The sequence below is a fragment of the Pseudorca crassidens genome, chromosome 1 (genome assembly GCF_039906515.1).
Source record: "Pseudorca crassidens isolate mPseCra1 chromosome 1, mPseCra1.hap1, whole genome shotgun sequence".
Taxonomy (NCBI): domain Eukaryota; kingdom Metazoa; phylum Chordata; class Mammalia; order Artiodactyla; family Delphinidae; genus Pseudorca; species Pseudorca crassidens.
Window position 1 is genome coordinate 162063829 of NC_090296.1, and position 24780 is coordinate 162088608.

Below are 24780 nucleotides of genomic sequence, written 5' to 3' on the forward strand. Positions count from 1 at the left end.
TCTGAGCTCCTTTCTTCAACTCGCTTTCTTGTGAGCTGGCTGCAACACCGCAGCATTGCTTCAGGCCCTAGTGTGGTTCCGGCATGGCACGCTGAGCCTTTGGTTAATTCCTATTCCTGGTGGGAAATGAGAGTTAAATTTGCCCGTACAGGCACCTCCAGCTAGTCTCTCATTGGTTCTCCCTATTCCTGTTCATTTTCCGCAGAAATGGCAAACTGGGCCAAACAGGAGGTTAAAGGCACTGACTCTCCAAGTGGGGAGAGTTTTAGTAAAGTGACTGGAATTTTGCACCCGAGTACCAGGGGATGAAAACTGAGACACATTTGAACACGTTTCCCGATCACATGGTGGATCATACTCTGGGTTCCACATGCATGTTTTAGCTGAAGGAAGAATCCCTTAAACCTGGAGAGTTGAGACCCATGGAATGGGTACCATGCAATATGACCTCAAGGGGTCTGCATTTGCTCACCGAACCTCACCAATCCTATCACTGCTGCGTTTATGCCACTGTACACATGCTTGATTCTCTTTCGGAGACATAGAAATCCATAGGTTTAAAGATTCTTACTAGTCAGGTATATTCTTAGGCGTTTAATATGGGGTGTAGAGTCCACTTCGTTGAGCAAGGAGTAGCTCTTGTCTATTACATATTTGGCTTATGGAACGTTATCTGTGCTAATTTCAATCTCTGGTTTTATGCAGCACCCCAACTCACCTTTCCCCTTGAGCAAGCATATGTTGGTTTTCTACATTTGAGACCCTGTTCTGTTTTGTAATTCAGTTCCTGTGTAGCCAAGTTTACATTCCGTATAGTAGTGATATCTTATGATGTTTCTTTTTCTGTGTGACTTATTTCACTTAGAATCATCGTACCTGAATCAACTCATTATGCTGCTACGGGCCTGATGACATAGATTTCATTGCTGAGTGATATTGCATTGTACGTAAGTACCACAACATCTTTATCCATTTTTCGCTTTCTGTGATATTGAACTTGTACTGTAAACGAGGTTCTTGTAAACACAGCCGTCCCAAACTTTGGGGTGCCTATGTCTTTTTGATTTTAATTTCCCTAAGCTATAGGACCATAAGTGGAAGTGCCCTAGGCTCTGTTGCTTTGTTTTGTAGATGTTTCAGGAAACACCATACACTTCTCCAGAGTGGCTGTTGGCAATTTACATCCCGCCCATCAGCATAACAATGCTCCCAGTTCTCCATGGCCTGTCCTGCCTTTCTGGATTTTACACTTTTTTCAGATGGCCCTTTTGACCGGGGGGCAGTGAGCCTTCATTGTAGTGCAGATTTCCTTTGCAAGCTTGCTTGGTTGGCCAAAAAGGGCGTATGTGTTTTTTCCTGAATATATTCAGGAAAAAACGCATACGCCCTTTTTGGCCAAGTGCATCATTGTGGACGTTCTGCCTCTTTTCCTATGCTTTACATGCAATTCCAGTCTACCTCCTGAAATCGGATTCCTGCAATTCTGCCCCGCTTTCAAGTCCTCTTGGCAGCCTTACTTCAATATATTTTTGGATGATAGCTGTCATTTATAACTCTGCAGGTTTGTGAATGACAGTGCCCCTGAGCTCCTTTCTTCAACTCGCTTTCTTGTGAGCTGGCCGCAACACCGCAGGATTGCTTCAGGCCCTAGTGTGGTTCCGGCATGGCACGCTGAGCCTTTGGTTAATTCCTCTTCCTGGTGGGAAATGAGAGTTAAATTTGCCCGTCCAGACACCTCCAGCTAGTCTCTCATTGGTTCTCCCTATTCCTGTTCATTTTCCGCAGAAATTGCAAACTGGGCCAAACAGGAGGTTAAAGGCACTGACTCTCCAAGTGGGGAGAGTGTTAGTAAAGCGTCTGGAATGTTGCACCCGAGTACCAGGGGACGAACACTGAGACACCTTTGAACACGTTTCCCAATCACACGGTGGATCATACTCTGGGTTCCACATGCATGTTTTAGCTGAAGGAAGAATCCCTTAAACCTGGAGAGTTGAGACCCATGGAATGGGTACCATGCAATATGACTTCAAAGGGTCTGCATTTGCTCACCGATCCTCACCAATCCTATCACTGCTGCATTTATGCCGCTGTACACACGCTTGATTCTCTTTCGGAGACATATAAATCCATAGGTTTTAAGATTCTTACTTGTCAGGTATATTCTTAGGCGTTTAATATGGGGTGAAGAGTCCACTTCATTGAGCAAGGAGTAGCTCTTTTCTATTACATATTTGGCTTATGGAACGGTATCTGTGCTAATTTCAATCTCTGGTTTTATGCAGCACCCCAACTCACCTTTCCCCTTAAGCAAGCATAAGTTGGTTTTCTACATTTGAGACCCTGTTCTGTTTTGTAATTCAGTTCCTGTGTAGGAAAGTTTACATTCCGTGTAGTAGTGATATCTTATGATGTTTCTTTTTCTGTGTGACTTATTTCACTTAGAATCGTCGTACCTGAATCCACTCATTATGCTGCTATGGGCCTGATGATATACATTTCATTGCTGAGTGATATTGCATTGTACGTAAGTACCACAACTTCTTTATCCATTTTTCACTTTCTGTGATATTGAACTTGTACTGTAAACGAGGTTCTTGTAAACAGAGCCGTCCCAAACTTTGGGGTGGTTGTGTCTTTTTGATTTTAATTTCCCTAAGCTATAGAACCGTAAGTGGAAGTGCCCTAGGCTCTGTTGCTTTGTTTTTTAGATGTTTCAGGAAACACCATACACTTCTCCAGAGTGGCTGTTGGCAATTTACATCCCGCCCATCAGCATAACAAGGCTCCAATTCTCCATGGTCTGTCCTGCCTTTCTGGATTTTACACTTTTTTCAGATGGCCCTTTTGACTGGGGGGCAGTGAGACTTCATTGTAATGCAGATTTCCATTGCAAGCTTGCTTGGTTGGCCAAAAAGTGCGTATGCGTTTTTTCCTGAATATATTCAGGAAAAAACGCATATGCCCTTTTTGGCCAAGTGTATCATTGTGGACGTTCTGCCTCTTTTCCTATGCTTTACATGCAATTCCAGTCTACCTCCTGAAGTCGGTTTCCTGCAATTCTGCCCCGCTTTCAAGTCCTCTTGGCCGCCTTACTTCAATATATTTTTGGACGATACCTGTCATTTATAACTCTGCAGGTTTGTGAATTACAGTGCCTCTGAGCTCCTTTCTTCAACTCGCTTTCTTGTGAGCTGGCCGCAACACCGCAGCATTGCTTCAGGCCCTAGTGTCGTTCTGGCATGGCACGCTGAGCCTTTGGTTAATTCCTCTTCCTGGTGGGAAATGAGAGTTAAATTTGCCCGTCCAGACACCTCCAGCTAGTCTCTCATTGGTTCTCCCTATTCCTGTTCATCTTCCACAGAAATTGCAAACTGGGCCAAACAGGAGGTTAAAGGCACTGACTCTCCAAGTGGGGAGAGTGTTAGTGAAGCGACTGGAATGTTGCTCCCGAGTACCAGGAGACAAAAACTGAGACACATTTGAAAACGTTTCCCGATCACACGGTGGATCATACTCTGGGATCCACATGCATGTTTTAGCTGAAGGAAGAATCCCTTAAACCTGGAGAGTTGAGACCCATGGAATGGGTACCATGCAATATGACTTCAAAGGGTCTGCATTTGCTCATCGAACCTCACCAGTCCTATCACTGCTGCGTTTATGCCACTGTACACACGCTTGATTCTCTTTTGGAGACATAGAAATCCATAGGTTTTAAGATTCTTACTAGTCAGGTATATTATTAGGCGTTTAATATGGGGTGTAGAGTCCACTTCGTTGAGCAAGGAGTAGCTCTTGTCTATTACATATTTGGCTTATGGAACGGTATCTGTGCTAATTTCAATCTCTGGTTTTATGCAGCACCCCAACTCACCTTTCCCCTTAAGCAAGCATAAGTTGGTTTTCTACATTTGAGACCCTGTTCTGTTTTGTAATTCAGTTCCTGTGTAGCCAAGTTTACATTCCGTGTAGTAGTGATATCTTATGATGTTTCTTTTTCTGTGTGACTTATTTCACTTAGAATCATCGTACCTGAATCCACTCATTATGCTGCTACGGTCCTGATGATATAGATTTCATTGCTGAGTGATATTGCATTGTACGTAAGTACCACAACTTCTTTATCCATTTTTCACTTTCTGTGATATTGAACTTGTAGTGTAAACGAGGTTCTTGTAAACAGAGCCGTCCCAAACTTTGGGGTGGCTGTGTCTTTTTGATTTTAATTTCCCTAAGCTATAGAACTGTAAGTGGAAGTGCCCTAGGCTCTGTTGCTTTGTTTTTTAGATGTTTCAGGAAACACCATACACTTCTCCAGAGTGGCTGTTGGCAATTTACATCCCGCCCATCAGCATAACAAGGCTCCCAATTCTCCATGGCCTGTCCTGCCTTTCTGGATTTTATACTTTTTTCAGATGGCCCTTTTGACTGGGGGGCAGTGAGACTTCATTGTAGTGCAGATTTCTTTTGCAAGCTTGCTTGGTTGGCCAAAAAGGGCGTATGCGTTTTTTCCTGAATATATTCAGGAAAAAACGCATACGCCCTTTTTGGCCAAGTGCATCATTGTGGACGTTCTGCCTCTTTTCCTATGCTTTACATGCAATTCCAGTCTACCTCCTGAAATCGGTTTCCTGCAATTCTGCCCCGCTTTCAAGTCCTCTTGGCAGCCTTACTTCAATATATTTTTGGACGATAGCTGTCATTTATAACTCTGCAGTTTTGTGAATTACAGTGCCTCTGAGCTCCTTTCTTCAACTCGCTTTCTTGTGAGCTGGCCGCAACACCGCAGCATTGCTTCAGGCACTAGTGTGGTTCCGGCATGGCACGCTGAGCCTTTGGTTAATTCCTATTCCTGTTGGGAAATGAGAGTTAAATTTCCCCGTACAGGCACCTTTAGCTAGTCTCTCATTTGTTCTCCCTATTCCTGTTCATTTTCCGCAGAAATGGCAAACTGGGCCAAACAGGAGGTTAAAGGCACTGACTCTCCAATTGGGGAGAGTTTTAGTAAAGTGACTGGAATGTTGCACCCGAGTACCAGGGGATGAAAAATGAGACACATTTCAACACGTTTCCCGATCACATGGTGGATCATACTCTGGGTTCCACATGCATGTTTTAGCTGAAGGAAGAATCCCTTAAACCTGGAGAGTTGAGACCCATGGAATGGGTACCATGCAATATGACCTCAAGGGGTCTGCATTTGCTCACCGAACCTCACCAATCCTATCACTGCTGCGTTTATGCCGCTGTACACATGCTTGATTCTCTTTCGGAGACATAGAAATCCATAGGTTTTAAGATTCTTACTAGTCAGGTATATTATTAGGCGTTTAATATGGGGTGTAGAGTCCACTTCGTTGAGCAAGGAGTAGCTCTTGTCTATTACATATTTGGCTTATGGAACGGTATCTGTGCTAATTTCAATCTCTGGTTTTATGCAGCACCCCAACTCACCTTTCCCCTTAAGTAAGCATATGTTGGTTTTCTACATGTGAGACGCTGTTCTGTTTTGTAATTCAATTCCTCTGTAGCCAAGTTTACATTCCGTGTATTAGGGATATCTTATGATGTTTCTTTTTCTGTGTGACTTATCTTACTTAGAATCATCATACCTGAATCCACTCATCATGCTGCTATGGGCCTGATGACATAGATTTCATTGCTGAGTGATATTGCATTGTACGTAAGTACCACAACTTCTTTATCCATTTTTCGCTTTCTGTGATATTGAACTTGTACCGTAAACGAGGTTCTTGTAAACAGAGCCGTCCGAAATTTTGGGGTGTCTGGGTCTTTTTGATTTTAATTTCCCTAAGCTATAGGATCATAAGTGGAAGTGCCCTAGGCTCTGTTGCTTTGTTTTTTAGATGTTTCAGGAAACACCATACACTTCTCCAGAGTGGCTGTTGGCAATTTACATCCCGCCCATCAGCATAACAAGGCTCCCAATTCTCCATGGCCTGTCCTGCCTTTCTGGATTTTACACTTTTTTCAGATGGCCCTATTGACCGGGTGGCAGTGAGACTTCATTGTAGTGCAGATTTCATTTGCAAGCTTGCTTTGTTGGCCAAAAAGGGCGTATGCGTTTTTTCCTGAATATATTCAGGAAAAAACGCATACGCCCTTTTTGGCCAAGTGCATCATTGTGGACGTTCTGCCTCTTTTCCTATGCTTTACATGCAATTCCAGTCTACCTCCTGAAATTGGTTTCCTGCAATTCTGCCCCGCTTTCAAGTCCTCTTGGCAGACTTACTTCAATATATTTTTGGACAATAGCTGTCATTTATAACTCTGCAGGTTTGTGAATTAGAGTGCCCCTGAGCTCCTTTCTTCAACTCGCTTTCTTGTGAGCTGGCCGCAACACCGCAGCATTGCTTCAGGCCCTAGTGTGGTTCCGGCATGGCACACTGAGCCTTTGGTTAATTCCTCTTCCTGGTGGGAAATGAGAGTTAAATTTGCCCGTCCAGACACCTCCAGCTAGTCACTCATTGGTTCTCCCTATTCCTGTTCATTTTCCGCAGAAATTGCAAACTTGGCCAAACAGGAGGTTAAAGCCACTGACTCTCCAAGTGGGGAGAGTGTTAGTAAAGCCTCTGGAATGTTGCACCCGAGTACCAGGGGACGAAAACTGAGACACATTTGAACACGTTTCCCGATCACACGGTGGATCATACTCTGGGTTCCACATGCATGTTTTAGCTGAAGGAAGAATCCCTTAAACCTGGAGAGTTGAGACCCATGGAATGGGTACCATGCAATATGACCTCAAAGGGTCTGCATTTGCTCACCGAACCTCACCAATCCTATCACTGCTGCATTTATGCCGCTGTACACACGCTTGATTCTCTTTCGGAGACATATAAATCCATAGGTTTTAAGATTCTTACTTGTCAGGTATATTCTTAGGCGCTTAATATGGGGTGAAGAGTCCACTTCATTGAGCAAGGAGTAGCTCTTGTCTATTACATATTTGGCTTATGGAACGGTATCTGTGCTAATTTCAATCTCTGGTTTTATGCAGCACCCCAACTCACCTTTCCCCTTAAGCAAGCATAAGTTGGTTTTCTACATTTGAGACCCTGTTCTGTTTTGTAATTCAGTTTCTGTGTAGCCAAGTTTACATTCTGTGTAGTAGTGATATCTTATGATGTTTCTTTTTCTGTGTGACTTATTTCACTTAGAATCATCGTACCTGAATCCACTCATTATGCTGCTACGGGCCTGATGATATAGATTTCATTGCTGAGTGATATTGCATTGTACGTAAGTACCACAAATTCTTTATCCATTTTTCACTTTCTGTGTTATTGAACTTGTACCGTAAACGAGGTTCTTGTAAATAGAGCCGTCCCAAACTTTGGGGTGGCTGTGTCTTTTTGATTTTAATTTCCCTAAGCTATAGGACCATAAGTGGAAGTGCCCTAGGCTCTGTTGCTTTGTTTTGTAGATGTTTCAGGAAACACCATACACTTCTCCAGAGTGGCTGTTGGCAATTTACATCCCGCCCATCAGCATAACAAGGCTCCCAGTTCTCCATGGCCTGTCCTGCCTTTCTGGATTTTACAGTTTTTTCAGATGGCCCTTTTGACCGGGGGGCAGTGAGACTTCATTGTAGTGCAGATTTCCTTTGCAAGCTTGCTTGGTTGGCCAAAAAGGGCGTATGCGTTTTTTCCTGAATATATTCAGGAAAAAACGCATACGCCCTTTTTGGCCAAGTGCATCATTGTGGACGTTCTGCCTCTTTTCCTATGCTTTACATGCAATTCCAGTCTACCTCCTGAAACCGGTTTCCTGCAATTCTGCCCCGCTTTCAAGTCCTCTTGGCAGCCTTACTTCAATATATTTTTGGACGATAGCTGTCATTTTTAACTCTGCAGGTTTGTGAATTACAGTGTCCCTGAGCTCCTTTCTTCAACTCGCTTTCTTGTGAGCTGGCCGCAACACCGCAGGATTGCTTCAGGCCGTAGTGTGGTTCCGGCATGGCACGCTGAGCCTTTGGTTAATTCCTCTTCCTGGTGGGAAATGAGAGTTAAATTTGCCCGTCCAGACACCTCCAGCTAGTCTCTCATTGGTTCTCCCTATTCCTGTTCATCTTCCACAGAAATTGCAAACTGGGCCAAACAGGAGGTTAAAGGCACTGACTCTCCAGTTGGGGAGAGTGCTAGTAAAGCGTCTGGAATGTTGCACCCGAGTACCAGGGGACGAAACCTGAGACACATTTGAACACGTTTCCCAATCACACGGTGGATCATACTCTGGGTTCCACATGCATGTTTTAGCTGAAGGAAGAATCCCTTAAACCTGGAGAGTTGAGACCCATGGAATGGGTACCATGCAATATGACCTCAAAGGGTCTGCATTTGCTCACCGAACCTCACCAATCCTATCACTGCTGCGTTTATGCCGCTGTACACACGCTTGATTCTCTTTCGGAGACATAGAAATCCATAGGTTTTAAGATTCTTACTAGTCAGGTATATTCTTAGGCGTTTAATATGGGGTGTAGAGTCCACTTCGTTGAGCAAGGAGTAGCTCTTGTCTATTACATATTTGGCTTATGGAACGGTATCTGTGCTAATTTCAATCTCTGGTTTTATGCAGCACCCCAACTCAACTTTCCCCTTAAGCAAGCATAAGTTGGTTTTCTACATTTGAGACCCTGTTCTGTTTTGTAATTCAGTTCCTGTGTAGGAAAGTTTACATTCCGTGTAGTAGTGATATCTTATGATGTTTCTTTTTCTGTGTGACTTATTTCACTTAGAATCATCGTACCTGAATCCACTCATTATGCTGCTATGGGCCTGATGATATACATTTCATTGCTGAGTGATATTGCATTGTACGTAAGTACCACAACTTCTTTATCCATTTTTCACTTTCTGTGATATTGAACTTGTACTGTAAACGAGGTTCTTGTAAACAGAGCCGTCCCAAACTTTGGGGTGGCTGTGTCTTTTTGATTTTAATTTCCCTAAGCTATAGAACCGTAAGTGGAAGTGCCCTAGGCTCTGTTGCTTTGTTTTTTAGATGTTTCAGGAAACACCATACACTTCTCCAGAGTGGCTGTTGGCAATTTACATCCCGCCCATCAGCATAACAAGGCTCCAATTCTCCATGGCCTGTCCTGCCTTTCTGGATTTTACACTTTTTTCAGATGGCCCTTTTGACTGGGGGGCAGTGAGACTTCATTGTAATGCAGATTTCCATTGCAAGCTTGCTTGGTTGGCCAAAAAGTGCGTATGCGTTTTTTCCTGAATATATTCAGGAAAAAACGCATATGCCCTTTTTGGCCAAGTGCATCATTGTGGACGTTCTGCCTCTTTTCCTATGCTTTACATGCAATTCCAGTCTACCTCCTGAAGTCGGTTTCCTGCAATTCTGCCCTGCTTTCAAGTCCTCTTGGCCGCCTTACTTCAATATATTTTTGGACGATAGCTGTCATTTATAACTCTGCAGGTTTGTGAATTACAGTGCCTCTGAGCTCCTTTCTTCAACTCGCTTTCTTGTGAGCTGGCCGCAACACCGCAGCATTGCTTCAGGCCCTAGTGTCGTTCTGGCATGGCACGCTGAGCCTTTGGTTAATTCCTCTTCCTGGTGGGAAATGAGAGTTAAATTTGCCCGTCCAGACACCTCCAGCTAGTCTCTCATTGGTTCTCCCTATTCCTGTTCATCTTCCACAGAAATTGCAAACTGGGCCAAACAGGAGGTTAAAGGCACTGACTCTCCAAGTGGGGAGAGTGTTAGTCAAGCGACTGGAATGTTGCTCCCGAGTACCAGGAGACAAAAACTGAGACACATTTGAAAACGTTTCCCGATCACACGGTGGATCATACTCTGGGATCCACATGCATGTTTTAGCTGAAGGAAGAATCCCTTAAACCTGGAGAGTTGAGACCCATGGAATGGGTACCATGCAATATGACTTCAAAGGGTCTGCATTTGCTCATCGAACCTCACCAGTTCTATCACTGCTGCGTTTATGCCACTGTACACACGCTTGATTCTCTTTTGGAGACATAGAAATCCATAGGTTTTAAGATTCTTACTAGTCAGGTATATTCTTAGGCGTTTAAAATGGAGTGTAGAGTCCACTTCGTTGAGCAAGGAGTAGCTCTTGTCTATTACATATTTGGCTTATGGAACGGTATCTGTGCTAATTTCAATCTCTGGTTTTATACAGCACCCCAACTCACCTTTCCCCTTAAGCAAGCATAAGTTGGTTTTCTACATTTGAGACCCTGTTCTGTTTTGTAATTCAGTTCCTGTGTAGCCAAGTTTACATTCCGTGTAGTAGTGATATCTTATGATGTTTCTTTTTCTGTGTGACTTATTTCACTTAGAATCATCGTACCTGAATCCACTCATTATGCTGCTACGGTCCTGATGATATAGATTTCATTGCTGAGTGATATTGCATTGTACGTAAGTACCACAACTTCTTTATCCATTTTTCACTTTCTGTGATGTTGAACTTGTACTGTAAACGAGGTTCTTGTAAACAGAGCCGTCCCAAACTTTGGGGTGGCTGTGTCTTTTTGATTTTAATTTCCCTAAGCTATAGAACTGTAAGTGGAAGTGCCCTAGGCTCTGTTGCTTTGTTTTTTAGATGTTTCAGGAAACACCATACACTTCTCCAGAGTGGCTGTTGGCAATTTACATCCCGCCCATCAGCATAACAAGGCTCCCAATTCTCCATGGCCTGTCCTGCCTTTCTGGATTTTACACTTTTTTCAGATGGACCTATTGACCAGGGGGCAGTGAGACTTCATTGTAGTGCAGATTTCCTTTGCAAGCTTGCTTGGTTGGCCCAAAAGTGCGTATGCGTTTTTTCCTGAATATATTCAGGAAAAAACGCATACGCCCTTTTTGGCCAAGTGCATCATTGTGGACGTTCTGCCTCTTTTCCTATGCTTTACATGCAATTCCATTCTACCTCCTGAAATCGGTTTCCTGCAATTCTGCCCCGCTTTCAAGTCCTCTTGGCAGCCTTACTTCAATATATTTTTGGACGATAGCTGTCATTTATAACTCTGCAGTTTTGTGAATTACAGTGCCTCTGAGCTCCTTTCTTCAACTCGCTTTCTTGTGAGCTGGCCGCAACACCGCAGCATTGCTTCAGGCGCTAGTGTGGTTCCGGCATGGCACGCTGAGCCTTTGGTTAATTCCTATTCCTGTTGGGAAATGAGAGTTAAATTTGCCCGAACAGGCACCTCTAGCTAGTCTCTCATTGGTTCTCCCTATTCCTGTTCATTTTCCGCAGAAATGGCAAACTGGGCCAAACAGGAGGTTAAAGGCACTGACTCTCCAAGTGGGGAGAGTTTTAGTAAAGTGACTGGAATGTTGCACCCGAGTACCAGGGGATGAAAAATGAGACACATTTCAACACGTTTCCCGATCACATGGTGGATCATACTCTGGGTTCCACATGCATGTTTTAGCTGAAGGAAGAATCCCTTAAACCTGGAGAGTTGAGACCCATGGAATGGGTACCATGCAATATGACCTCAAGGGGTCTGCATTTGCTCACCGAACCTCACCAATCCTATCACTGCTGCGTTTATGCCGCTGTACACATGCTTGATTCTCTTTCGGAGACATAGAAATCCATAGGTTTTAAGATTCTTACTAGTCAGGTATATTATTAGGCGTTTAATATGGTGTGTAGAGTCCACTTCGTTGAGCAAGGAGTAGCTCTTGTCTATTACATATTTGGCTTATGGAACGGTATCTGTGCTAATTTCAATCTCTGGTTTTATGCAGCACCCCAACTCACCTTTCCCCTTAAGCAAGCATATGTTGGTTTTCTACATGTGAGACGCTGTTCTGTTTTGTAATTCAATTCCTCTGTAGCCAAGTTTACCTTCCGTGTATTAGGGATATCTTATGATGTTTCTTTTTCTGTGTGACTTATCTTACTTAGAATCATCATACCTGAATCCACTCATTATGCTGCTATGGGCCTGATGACATAGATTTCATTGCTGAGTGATATTGCATTGTACGTAAGTACCACAACTTCTTTATCTATTTTTCGCTTTCTGTGATATTGAACTTGTACCGTAAACGAGGTTCTTGTAAACAGAGCCGTCCGAAATTTTGGGGTGGCTGTGTCTTTTTGATTTTAATTTCCCTAAGCTATAGGATCATAAGTGGAAGTGCCCTAGGCTCTGTTGCTTTGTTTTTTAGATGTTTCAGGAAACACCATACACTTCTCCAGAGTGGCTGTTGGCAATTTACATCCCGCACATCAGCATAACAAGGCTCCCAATTCTCCATGGCCTGTCCTGCCTTTCTGGATTTTACACTTTTTTCAGATGGCCCTATTGACCGGGGGGCAGTGAGACTTCATTGTAGTGCTGATTTCATTTGCAAGCTTGCTTGGTTGGCCCAAAAGTGCGTGTGCGTTTTTTCCTGAATATATTCAGGAAAAAACGCATACGCCCTTTTTGGCCAAGTGCATCATTGTGGACGTTCTGCCTCTTTTCCTATGCTTTGCATGCAATCCCAGTCTACCTCCTGAAATTGGTTTCCTGCAATTCTGCCCCGCTTTCAAGTCCTCTTGGCAGACTTACTTCAATATATTTTTGGACGATACCTGTCATTTATAACTCTGCAGGTTTGTGAATTAGAGTGCCCCTGAGCTCCTTTCTTCAACTCGCTTTCTTGTGAGCTGGCCGCAACACCGCAGCATTGCTTCAGGCCCTAGTGTGGTTCCGGCATGGCACGCTGAGCCTTTGGTTAATTCCTCTTCCTGGTGGGAAATGAGAGTTAAATTTGCCCGTCCAGACACCTCCAGCTAGTCACTCATTGGTTCTCCCTATTCCTGTTCATTTTCCGCAGAAATTGCAAACTTGGCCAAACAGGAGGTTAAAGCCACTGACTCTCCAAGTGGGGAGAGTGTTAGTAAAGCCTCTGGAATGTTGCACCCGAGTACCAGGGGACGAAAACTGAGACACATTTGAACACGTTTCCCGATCACACGGTGGATCATACTCTGGGTTCCACATGCATGTTTTAGCTGAAGGAAGAATCCCTTAAACCTGGAGAGTTGAGACCCATGGAATGGGTACCATGCAATATGACCTCAAAGGGTCTGCATTTGCTCACCGAACCTCACCAATCCTATCACTGCTGCGTTTATGCCACTGTACACACGCTTGATTCTCTTTTGGAGACATAGAAATCCATAGGTTTTAAGATTCTTACTAGTCAGGTATATTCTTAGGCGTTTAAAATGGAGTGTAGAGTCCACTTCGTTGAGCAAGGAGTAGCTCTTGTCTATTACATATTTGGCTTATGGAACGGTATCTGTGCTAATTTCAATCTCTGGTTTTATGCAGCACCCCAACTCACCTTTCCCCTTAAGCAAGCATAAGTTGGTTTTCTACATTTGAGACCCTGTTCTGTTTTGTAATTCAGTTCCTGTGTAGCCAAGTTTACATTCCGTGTAGTAGTGATATCTTATGATGTTTCTTTTTCTGTGTGACTTATTTCACTTAGAATCATCGTACCTGAATCCACTCATTATGCTGCTACGGTCCTGATGATATACATTTCATTGCTGAGTGATATTGCATTGTACGTAAGTACCACAACTTCTTTATCCATTTTTCACTTTCTGTGATATTGAACTTGTACTGTAAACGAGGTTCTTGTAAACAGAGCCGTCCCAAACTTTGGGGTGGCTGTGTCTTTTTGATTTTAATTTCCCTAAGCTATAGAACTGTAAGTGGAAGTGCCCTAGGCTCTGTTGCTTTGTTTTTTAGATGTTTCAGGAAACACCATACACTTCTCCAGAGTGGCTGTTGGCAATTTACATCCCGCCCATCAGCATAACAAGGCTCCCAATTCTCCATGGCCTGTCCTGCCTTTCTGGATTTTACACTTTTTTCAGATGGCCCTATTGACCTGGGGGCAGTGAGACTTCATTGTAGTGCAGATTTCCTTTGCAAGCTTGCTTGGTTGGCCCAAAAGGGCGTATGCGTTTTTTCCTGAATATATTCAGGAAAAAATGCATACGCCCTTTTTAGCCAAGTGCATCATTGTGGACGTTCTGCCTCTTTTCCTATGCTTTACATGCAATTCCAGTCTACCTCCTGAAATCGGTTTCCTGCAATTCTGTCCCGCTTTCAAGTCCTCTTGGCAGCCTTACTTCAATAGATTTTTGGACGATAGCTGTCATTTATAACTCTGCAGGTTTGTGAATTACAGTGCCCCTGAGCTCCTTTCTTCAACTCGCTTTCTTGTGAGCTGGCCGCAACACCGCAGCATTGCTTCAGGCCCTAGTGTGGTTCCAGCATGGCAGGCTGAGCCTTTGGTTAATTCCTCTTCCTGGTGGGAAATGAGAGATAAATTTGCCCGTCCAGACACCTCCAGCTAGTCTCTCATTGGTTCTCACTATTCCTGTTCACTTTCCGCAGAAATTGAAAACTGGGCCAAACAGGAGGTTAAAGGCACTGACTCTCCAAGTGGGGAGAGTGTTAGTAAAGCGTCTGGAATGTTGCACCCGAGTACCAGGGGACGAAACCTGAGACACATTTGAACACGTTTCCTGATCACACGGTGGATCATACTCTGGGTTCCACATGCATGTTTTAGCTGAAGGAAGAATCCCTTAAACCTGGAGAGTTGAGACCCATGGAATGGGTACCATGCAATATGACTTCAAAGGGTCTGCATTTGCTCACCGAACCTCACCAATCCTATCACTGCTGCGTTTATGCCACTGTACACACTCTTGTTTCTCTTTTGGAGACATATAAATCCATAGGTTTTAAGATTCTTACTAGTGAGGTATATTCTTAGACGTTTAATATCGGGTGTTGAGTCCACTTCGTTGAGTAAGGAGTAGCTCTTGTCTATTACATATTTGGCTTATGGAATGGTATCTGTGCTAAATTCAATCTCTGGTTTTATGCAGCACCCCAACTCACCTTTCCCCTTAAGCAAGCATAAGTTGGTTTTCTACATTTGAGACCCTGTTCTGTTTTGTAATTCAGTTCCTGTGTAGCCAAGTTTACATTCCGTGTAGTAGTGATAACTTATGATGTTTCTTTTTCTGTGTGACTTATTTCACTTAGAATCATCGTACCTGAATCCACTCATTATGCTGCCATGGGCCTGATGACATAGATTTCATTGCTGAGTGATATTGCATTGTACGTAAGTACCACAACTTCTTTATCCATTTTTCACTTTCTGTGATATTGAACTTGTACCGTAAATGAGGTTCTTGTAAACAGAGCCGTCCCAAACTTTGGGGTGGCTGTGTCTTTTTGATTTTAATTTCCCTAAGCTATAGGACCATAAGTGGAAGTGCCTTAGGCTCTTTTGCTTTGTTTTTTAGATGTTTCAGGAAACACCATACACTTCTCCAGAGTGGCTGTTGGCAATTTACATCCCGCCCACCAGCATAACAAGGCTCCCAGTTCTCCATGGCCTGTCCTGCCTTTCTGGATTTTACACATTTTTTAGATAGCCCTTTTGACCGGGGGGCAGTGAGCCTTCATTGTTGTGTAGATTTCCTTTGCAAGCTTGCTTGGTTGGCCAAAAAGGGCATATGCGTTTTTTCCTGAATATACTCAGGAAAAAACGCATACGCCCTTTTTGGCCAAGTGCATCATTGTGGACGTTCTGCCTCTTTTCCTATGCTTTACATGCAATTCCAGTCTACCTCCTGAAATCGGTTTCCTGCAATTCTGCCCCAATTTCAAGTCCTCTTGGCAGCCTTACTTCAATATATTTTTGGACGATAGCTGTCATTTATTACTCTGCAGGTTTGTGTATTACAGTGCCCCTGAGCTCCTTTCTTCAACTCGCTTTCTTGTGAGCTGGCCGCAACACCGCAGCATTGCTTCAGGCCCTAGTGTGGTTCCGGCATGGCACGCAGAGCCTTTGGTTAATTCCTCTTCCTGGTGGGAAATGAGAGTTAAATTTGCCCGTCCAGACACCTCCAGCTAGTCTCTCATTGGTTCTCCCTATTCCTGTTCCTTTTCCGCAGAAATTGCAAACTGGGCCAAACAGGAGGTTAAAGGCACTGACTCTCCAAGTGGGGAGAGTGTTAGTAAAGCGTCTGGAATGTTGCACCCGAGTACCACGGGATGAAACCTGAGACACATTTGAACACGTTTCCCGATCACACGGTGGTTCATACTCTGGGTTCCACATGCATGTTTTAGCTGAAGGAAGAATCCCTTAAACCTGGAGAGTTGAGACCCATGGAATGGGTACCATGCAATATGACTTCAAAGGGTCTGCATTTGCTCACCGAACCTCACCAATCCTATCACTGCTGCGTTTATGCCGCTGTACACATGCTTGATTCTCTTTCGGAGACATATAAATCCATAGGTTTTAAGATTCTTACTAGGCAGGTATATTCTTAGGCGATTAATATGGGGTGTTGAGTCCACTTGGTTTAGCAAGGAGTAGCTCTTGTCTATTACATATTTGGCTTATGGAACGGTATCTGTGCTAATTTCAATCTCTGGTTTTATGCAGCACCCCAACTCACCTTTCCCCTTAAGCAAGCATAAGTTGGTTTTCTACATTTGAGACCCTGTTCTGTTTTGTAATTCAGTTCCTGTGTAGCCAAGTTTACATTCCGTGTAGCAGTGACAACTTATGATGTTTCTTTTTCTGTGTGACTTATTTCACTTAGAATCATCGTACCTGAATCCACTCATTATGCTGCTATGGGCCTGATGACATAGATTTCATTGCTGAGTGATATTGCATTGTACGTAAGTACCACAACTTCTTTATCTATTTTTCACTTTCTGTGATATTGAACTTGTACTGTAAACGAGGTTCTTGTAAACAGAGCGGTCCCAAACTTTGGGGTGGCTGTGTCTTTTTGATTTTAATTTCCCTAAGCTATAGGACCATAAGTGGAAGTGCCCTAGGCTCTGTTGCTTTGTTTTTTAGATGTTTCAGGAAACACCATACACTTCTCCAGAGTGGCTGTTGGCAATTTACATCCCGCCCATCAGCATGACAAGGCTCCCAGTTCTCCATGGACTGTCCTGCCTTTCTGGATTTTATACTTTTTTCAGATGGCCCTTTTGACCGGGGGGGCAGTGAGACTTCATTGTAGTGCAGATTTCCTTTGCAAGCTTGCTTGGTTGGCCAAAAAGGGCGTATGCGTTTTTTCCTGAATATATTCAGGAAAAAAAGCATACGCCCTTTTTGGCCAAGTGCATCATTGTGGACGTTCTGCCTCTTTTCCTATGCTTTACATGCAATTCCAGTCTACCTCCTGAAATTGGGTTCCTGCAATTCTGCCCCGCTTTCAAGTCCTCTTGGCAGCCTTATTTCAATATATTTTTGGACGATAGCTGTCATTTATAACTCTGCAGGTTTGTGAATTACAGTGCCCCTGAGATCCTTTCTTCAACTCGCTTTCTTGTGAGCTGGCCGCAACACCGCAGCCTTGCTTCAGGCCCTAGTGTGGTTCTGGCATGGCACGCTGAGCCTTTGGTTAATTCCTCTTCCTGGTGGGAAATGAGAGTTAAATTTGCCCGTCCAGACACCTCCAGCTAGTCTCTCATTGGTTCTCCCTATTCCTGTTCATTTTCCGCAGAAATTGCAAACTGGGCCAAACAGGAGGTTAAAGGCACTGACTCTCCAAGTGGGGAGAGTGTTAGTAAAGCGTCTGGAATGTTGCACCCGAGTACCAGGGCACAAAAACTGACACATTTGAACACGTTGCCCGATCACACGGTGGATCATACTCTGGGTTCCACATGCATGTTTTAGCTGAAGGAAGAATCCCTTAAACCTGGAGAGTTGAGACCCATGGAATGGGTACCATGCAATATGACTTCAAAGGGTCTGCATTTGCTCACCGAACCTCACCAATCCTATCACTGCTGCGTTTATGCCGCTGTACACACGCTTGATTCTCTTTCGGAGACATATAAATCCATAGGTTTTAAGATACTTACTAGTCAGCTATATTCTTAGGCGTTTAATATGGGGTGTAGAGTCCACTTCGTTGAGCAAGGAGTAGCTCTTGTCTATTACATATTTGGCTTATGGAACGGTATCTGTGCTAATTTCAATCTCTGGTTTTATGCAGCACCCCAACTCACCTTTCCCCTTAAGCAAGCATAAGTTGGTTTTCTACATTTGAGACCCTGTTCTGTTTTGTAATTCAGTTCCTGTGTAGCCAAGTTTACATTCCGTGTAGTAGTGATATCTTATGATGTTTCTTTTTCTGTGTGACTTATTTCACTTAGAATCATCGTACCTGAATCCACTCATTATGCTGCTACGGGCCTGATGACATAGATTTCATTGCTGAGTGATATTGCATTGTACGTAAGAACCACAACTTCTTTATCCATTTTTCGCTTTCTGTGATATTGAACTTGTACTGTAAACGAGGTTCTTGTAAACAGAGCCGCCCCAAACTTTGGGGTGGCTGTGTCTTTTTGATTTTAATTTCCCTAAGCTATAGGACCATAAGTGAAAGTGCCCTAGGCTCTGTTGCTTTGTTTTTTAGATGTTTCAGGAAACACCATACACTTCTCCAGAGTGGCTGTTGGCAATTTACATCCCGCCCATCAGCATGAAAAGGCTCCCAGTTCTCCATGGTCTGTCCTGCCTTTCTGGATTTTATACTTTTTTCAGATGGCCCTTTTGACCGGGGGGCAGTGAGACTTCATTGTAGTGCAGATTTCCTTTGCAAGCTTGCTTGGTTGGCCAAAAAGGGCGTATGCGTTTTTTCCTGAATATACTCAGGAAAAAACGCATACGCCCTTTTTGGCCAAGTGCATCATTGTGGACGTTCTGCCTCTTTCCTATACTTTACATGCAATTCCAGTCTACCTCCTGAAATCGGTTTCCTGCAATTCTGCCCCACTTTCAAGTCCTCTTGGCAGCCTTACCTCAATATATTTTTGGACAATAGCTGTCATTTATAACTCTGCAGGTTTGTGAATTACAGTGCCCCTGAGCTCCTTTCTTCAACTCGCTTTCTTGTGAGCTGGCCGCAACACCGCAGCATTGCTTCAGGCCCTAGTGTGGTTCCGGCATGGCACGCTGAGCCTTTCGTTAATTCCTCATCCTGGTGGGAAATGAGAGTTAAATTTGCCCGTCCAGACACCTCCAGCTAGTCTCTCATTGGTTCTCCCTATTCCTGTACATTTTCCGCCGAAATTGCAAACTGGGCCAAACAGGAAGTTAAAGGCACTGACTCTCCAAGTGGGGAGAGTGTTAGTAAAGCGTCTGGAATGTTGCACCCGAGTACCAGGGGACGAAATCTGAGACACATTTAAACACGTTTCAAAATCACATGGTGGATCATACTCTGGGTTCCACATGCATGTTTTAGCTGAAGGAAGAATCCCTTAAACCTGGAGAGTTGAGACCCATGGAATGGGTACCATGCAATATGACTTCAAAGGGTCTGCATTTGTTCACCGAACCTCAAAAATCCTATCACTGCTGCGTTTATGCCGCTGTACACACGCTTGATTCTCTTTCGGAGACATATAAATCCATAGGTTTTAAGATACTTACTAGTCAGCTATATTCTTAGGCGTTTAATATGGGGTTTAGAGTCCACTTCGTTGAGCAAGGAGTAGCTCTTGTCTATTACATATTTGGCTTATGGAACGGTATCTGTGCTAATTTCAATCTCTGGTTTTATGCAGCATCCCAACTCACCTTTCCCCTTAAGCAAGCATAAGTTGGTTTTCTACATTTGAGACCCTGTTCTGTTTTGTAATTCTGTTCCTGTGTAGCCAAGTTTACATTCCGTGTAGTAGTGATAACTTATGATGTTTCTTTTTCTGTGTGACTTATTTCACATAGAATCATCGTACCTGAATCCACTCATCATGCTGCTATGGGCCTGATGACATAGATTTCATTGCTGAGTGATATTGCATTGTACGTAAGTACCACAACTTCTTTATCCATTCTTCACTTTCTGTGATATTGAACTTGTACCGTAAACGAGGTTCTTGTAAACAGAGCCGTCCCAAACTTTGGGGTGGCTGTGTCTTTTTGATTTTAATTTCCCTAAGCTATAGGACCATAAGTGGAAGTGCCCTGGGCTCTGTTGGTTTGTTTTTTAGATGTTTCAGGAAACACCATACACTTCTCCAGAGTGGCTGTTGGCAATTTACATCCCGTCCATCAGCATAACAAGGCTCCCAGTTCTCCATGGCCTTTCCTGCCTTTCTGGATTTTATAATTTTTTCAGATGGCCCTATTGACCGGGGGTCAGTGAGACGTCATTGTAGTGCAGATTTCTTTTGCAAGCTTGCTTGGTTGGCCAAAAAGGGCGTATGCGTTTTCTCCTGAATATATTCAGGATAAAACGCATACGCACTTTTTGGCCAAGTGCATCATTGTGGACGTTCTGCCTCTTTTCCTATGCTTTACATGCAATTCCAGTCTACCTCCTGAAACCGGTTTCCTGCAATTCTGCCCCGCTTTCAAGTCCTCTTGGCAGCCTTACTTCAATATATTTTTGGACGATAGCTGTCATTTATAACTCTGCAGGTTTGTGAATTACAGTGCCCCTGAGATCCTTTCTTCAACTCGCTTTCTTGTGAGCTGGTCGCAACACCGCAGGATTGCTTCAGGCCCTAGTGTGGTTCCGGCATGGCATGCTGAGCCTTTGGTTAATTCCTCTTCCTGGTGGGAAATGAGAGTTAAATTTGCCCGTCCAGACACCTCCATCTAGTCTCTCATTGGTTCTCCCTATTCCTGTTCATTTTCCGCAGAAATTGCAAACTGGGCCAAACAGGAGGTTAAAGGCACTGACTCTCCAAGTGGGGAGAGTGTTAGTAAAGCATCTGGAATGTTGCACCCGAGTACCAGGGGACGAAAACTGACACATTTGAACACGATTCCTGATCACACGGTGGATAATACTCTGGGTTCCACATGCATGTTTTAGCTGAAGGAAGAATCCCTTAAACCTGGAGAGTTGAGACCCATGGAATGTGTACCATGCAATATGACTTCAAAGGGTCTGGATTTGCTCACTGAATCTCACCAATCCTATCACTGCTGCGTTTATGCCACTGTACACACGTTTGATTCTCTTTCGGAGACATAGAAATCCATAGGTTTTAAGATTCTTACTAGTCAGGTATATTCTTAGGCGTTTAATATGTGGTGTAGAGTCCACTTCGTTGAGCAAGGAGTAGCTCTTGTCTATTACATATTTGGCTTATGGAACGGTATCTGTGCTAATTTCAATCTCTGGTTTTATGCTGCACCCCAACTCACCTTTCCTCTTAAGCAAGCATAAGTTGGTTTTCTACATTTGAGACCCTCTTCTGTTTTGTAATTCAGTTCCTGTGTAGCCCAGTTTACATTCCGTGTAGTAGTGATAACTTATGATGTTTCTTTTTCTGTGTGATTTATTTCACTTAGAATCATCGTACCTGAATCCACTCATTATGCTGCTATGGGCCTGATGACAGAGATTTCATTGCTGAGTGATATTGCATTGTACGTAAGTACCACAACTTCTTTATCCATTTTTCACTTTCTGTGATATTGAATTTGTACTGTAAACGAGGTTCTTGTAAACAGAGCCGTCCCAAACTTTGGGGTGGCTGTGTCTTTTTGAATTTAATTTCCCTAAGCTATAGGACCATAAGTGGAAGTGCCCTAGGCTCTGTTGCTTTGTTTTTTAGATGTTTCAGGAAACACCATACACTTCTCCAGAGTGGCTGTGGGCAATTTACATCCTGCCCATCAGCATAACAAGGCTCCCAGTTCTCCATGGCCTGTCCTGCCTTTCTGGATTTTACACTTTTTTCAGATGGCCCTTTTGACCGGGGGGCAGTGAGCCTTCATTGTAGTGCAGATTTCCTTTGCAAGCTTGCTTGGTTGGCCAAAAAGGGCGTATGCGTTTTTTTCTGGATATATTCCAGAAAAAACGCATACACCCTTTTTGGCCAAGTGCATCATTGTGGACGTTCTGCCTCTTTTCCTATGCTTTACATGCAATTCCAGTCTACCTCCTGAAATCGGTTTCCTGCAATTCTGCCCCACATTCAAGTCCTCTTGGCAGACTTACTTCAATATATTATTGGATGATAGCTGTCATTTATAACTCTGCAGGTTTGTGAATTACAGTGCCCCTGAGCTCCTTTCTTCAACTCACTTTCTTGTGAGCTGGCCGCAACACCGCAGCATTGCTTCAGGCCCTAGTGTGGTTCCGGCATGGCACACTGAGCCTTTGGTTAATTCCTCTTCCTGGTGGGAAATGAGAGTTAAATTTGCACGTCCAGACACCTCCAGCTAGTCTCTCATTGGTTCTCCTTATTCCTGTTCATTTTCCGCGGAAATTGCAAACTGGGCCAAACAGGAGGTTAAAGGCACTGACTCTCCAAGTGGGGAGAGTGTTAGTAAAGCGTCTGGAATGTTGCACCCGAGTACCAGGGGACGAAAACTGACACATTTGAACACGATTCCCGATCACACGGTGGATAATACTCTGGGTTCCACATGCATGTTTTAGCTGAAGGAAGAATCCCTTAAACCTGGAGAGTTGAGACCCATGGAATGGGTACCATGCAATATGACTTCAAAGGGTCTGCATTTGCTCACCGAACCTCACCAATCCTATCACTGCTGCGTTTATGCCGCTGTACACATGCTTGATTCTCTTTCGGAGACATATAAATCCATAGGTTTTAAGATTCTTACTAGTCAGGTATATTCTTAGGCGTTTAATATGGCGTGTTGAGTCCACTTCGTTGAGCAAGGAGTAGCTCTTGTCTATTACATATTTGGCTTATGGAACGGTATCTGTGCTAATTTCAATCTCTGGTTTTAAGCAGCACCCCAACTCAACTTTCCCCTTAAGCAAGCATAAGTTGGTTTTCTACATTTGAGAACCTGTTCTGTTTTGTAATTCTGTTCCTGTGTAGCCAAGTTTACATTCCGTGTAGTAGTGATAACTTATCATGTTACTTTTTCTGTTTGACTTATTTCACATAGAATCATCGTACCTGAATCCACTCATTATGCTGCTATGGGCCTGATGACATAGATTTCATTGCTGAGTGATATTGCATTGTACGTAAGTACCACAACTTCTTTATCCATTCTTCACTTTCTGTGATATTGAACTTGTACCGTAAATAAGGTTCTTGTAAACAGAGCCGTCCCAAACTTTGGGGTGGCTGTGTCTTTTTGATTTTAATTTCCCTAATCTATAGGAGCATAAGTGGAATTACCCTAGGCTGTGTTGGTTTGTTTTTTAGATGTTTCAGGAAACACCATACACTTCTCCAGAGTGGCTGTTGGCAATTTACATCCCGTCCATCAGCATAACAAGGCTCCCAGTTCTCCATGGCCTTTCCTGCCTTTCTGGATTTTATAATTCTTTCAGATGGCCCTATTGACCGGGGGTCAGTGAGACTTCATTGTAGTGCAGATTTCTTTTGCAAGCTTGCTTGGTTGGCCAAAAAGGGCGTATGCGTTTTCTCCTGAATATATTCAGGAAAAAACGCATACGCACTTTTTGGCCAAGTGCATCATTGTGGACGTTCTGCTTCTTTTCCTATGCTTTACATGCAATTCCAGTCTACCTCCTGAAACCGGTTTCCTGCAATTCTGCCCCGCTTTCAAGTCCTCTTGGCAGCCTTACTTCAATATATTTTTGGACGATAGCTGTCATTTATAACTCTGCAGGTATGTGAATTGCAGTGCCCCTGAGATCCTTTCTTCAACTCGCTTTCTTGTGAGCTGGCCGCAACACCGCAGCCTTGTTTCAGGCACTAGTGTGGTTCCGGCATGGCACGCTGAGCCTTTGTTTAATTCCTCATCCTGGTGGGAAATGAGAGTTAAATTTGCCCGTCCAGACACCTCCAGCTAGTCTCTCATTGGTTCTCCCTATTCCTGTTCATTTTCCGCAGAAATTGCAAACTGGGCCAAACAGGAGGTTAAAGGCACTGACTCTCCAAGTGGGGAGAGTGTTAGTAAAGCATCTGGAATGTTGCACCCGAGTACCAGGGGACGAAAACTGAGACACATTTGAACACGTTTCCCGATCACACGGTTGATCATACTCTGGGTTCCACATGCATGTTTTAGCTGAAGGAAGAATCCCTTAAACCTGGAGAGTTGAGACCCATGGAATGGGTACCATGCAATATGACTTCAAAGGGTCTGCATTTGTTCACCGAACCTCAACAATCCTATCACTGCTGCATTTATGCTGCTGTACACACGCTTGATTCTCTTTCGGAGACATAGAAATCCATAGGTTTTAAGATACTTACTAGTCAGCTATATTCTTAGGCGTTTAATATGGGGTGTAGAGTCCACTTCGTTGAGCAAGGAGTAGCTCTTGTCTATTACATATTTGGCTTATGGAACGGTATCTGTGCTAATTTCAATCTCTGGTTTTATGCAGCACCCCAACTCACCTTTCCCCTTAAGCAAGCATAAGTTGGTTTTCTACATTTGAGACCCTGTTCTGTTTTGTAATTCAGTTCCTGTGTAGCCAAGTTTACATTCCGTGTAGTAGTGATAACTTAGGATGTTTCTTTTTCTGTGTGACTTATTTCACTTAGCATCATCGTACCTCAATCCACTCATTATGCTGCTATGGGCCTGATGACATAGATTCCATTGCTGAGTGATATTGCATTGTATGTAAGTACCACAACATCTTTATCCATATTTCGCTTTCTGTGATATTGAACTTGTACCGTAAACGAGGTTCTTGTAAACAGTGCCGTCCCAAACTTTGGGGTGGCTGTGTCTTTTTGATTTTAATTTCCCTAAGCTATAGGA

The 24780-nt window shown here is 43.6% G+C and overlaps 1 long non-coding RNA gene across 2 annotated transcripts in view; it reads left to right on the forward strand.

Annotated features, from left to right (window-relative positions):
* Positions 1-19875, forward strand: part of LOC137203743 (uncharacterized) — a 190122-nt gene extending 170247 nt beyond the window's left edge. Inside the window, exons 4-5 of one of the 2 annotated variants that reach the window (XR_010933291.1) lie at positions 5605-5690; positions 19822-19875. This is a non-coding gene — a long non-coding RNA (uncharacterized lncRNA). Of the gene's footprint in view, positions 1-5604; positions 5691-11923; positions 12011-19821 lie in introns of those variants that run through there. The other variant, XR_010933295.1, reaches the window with a different exon arrangement.
* The last annotated feature ends 4905 nt before the right edge of the window (positions 19876-24780 follow it).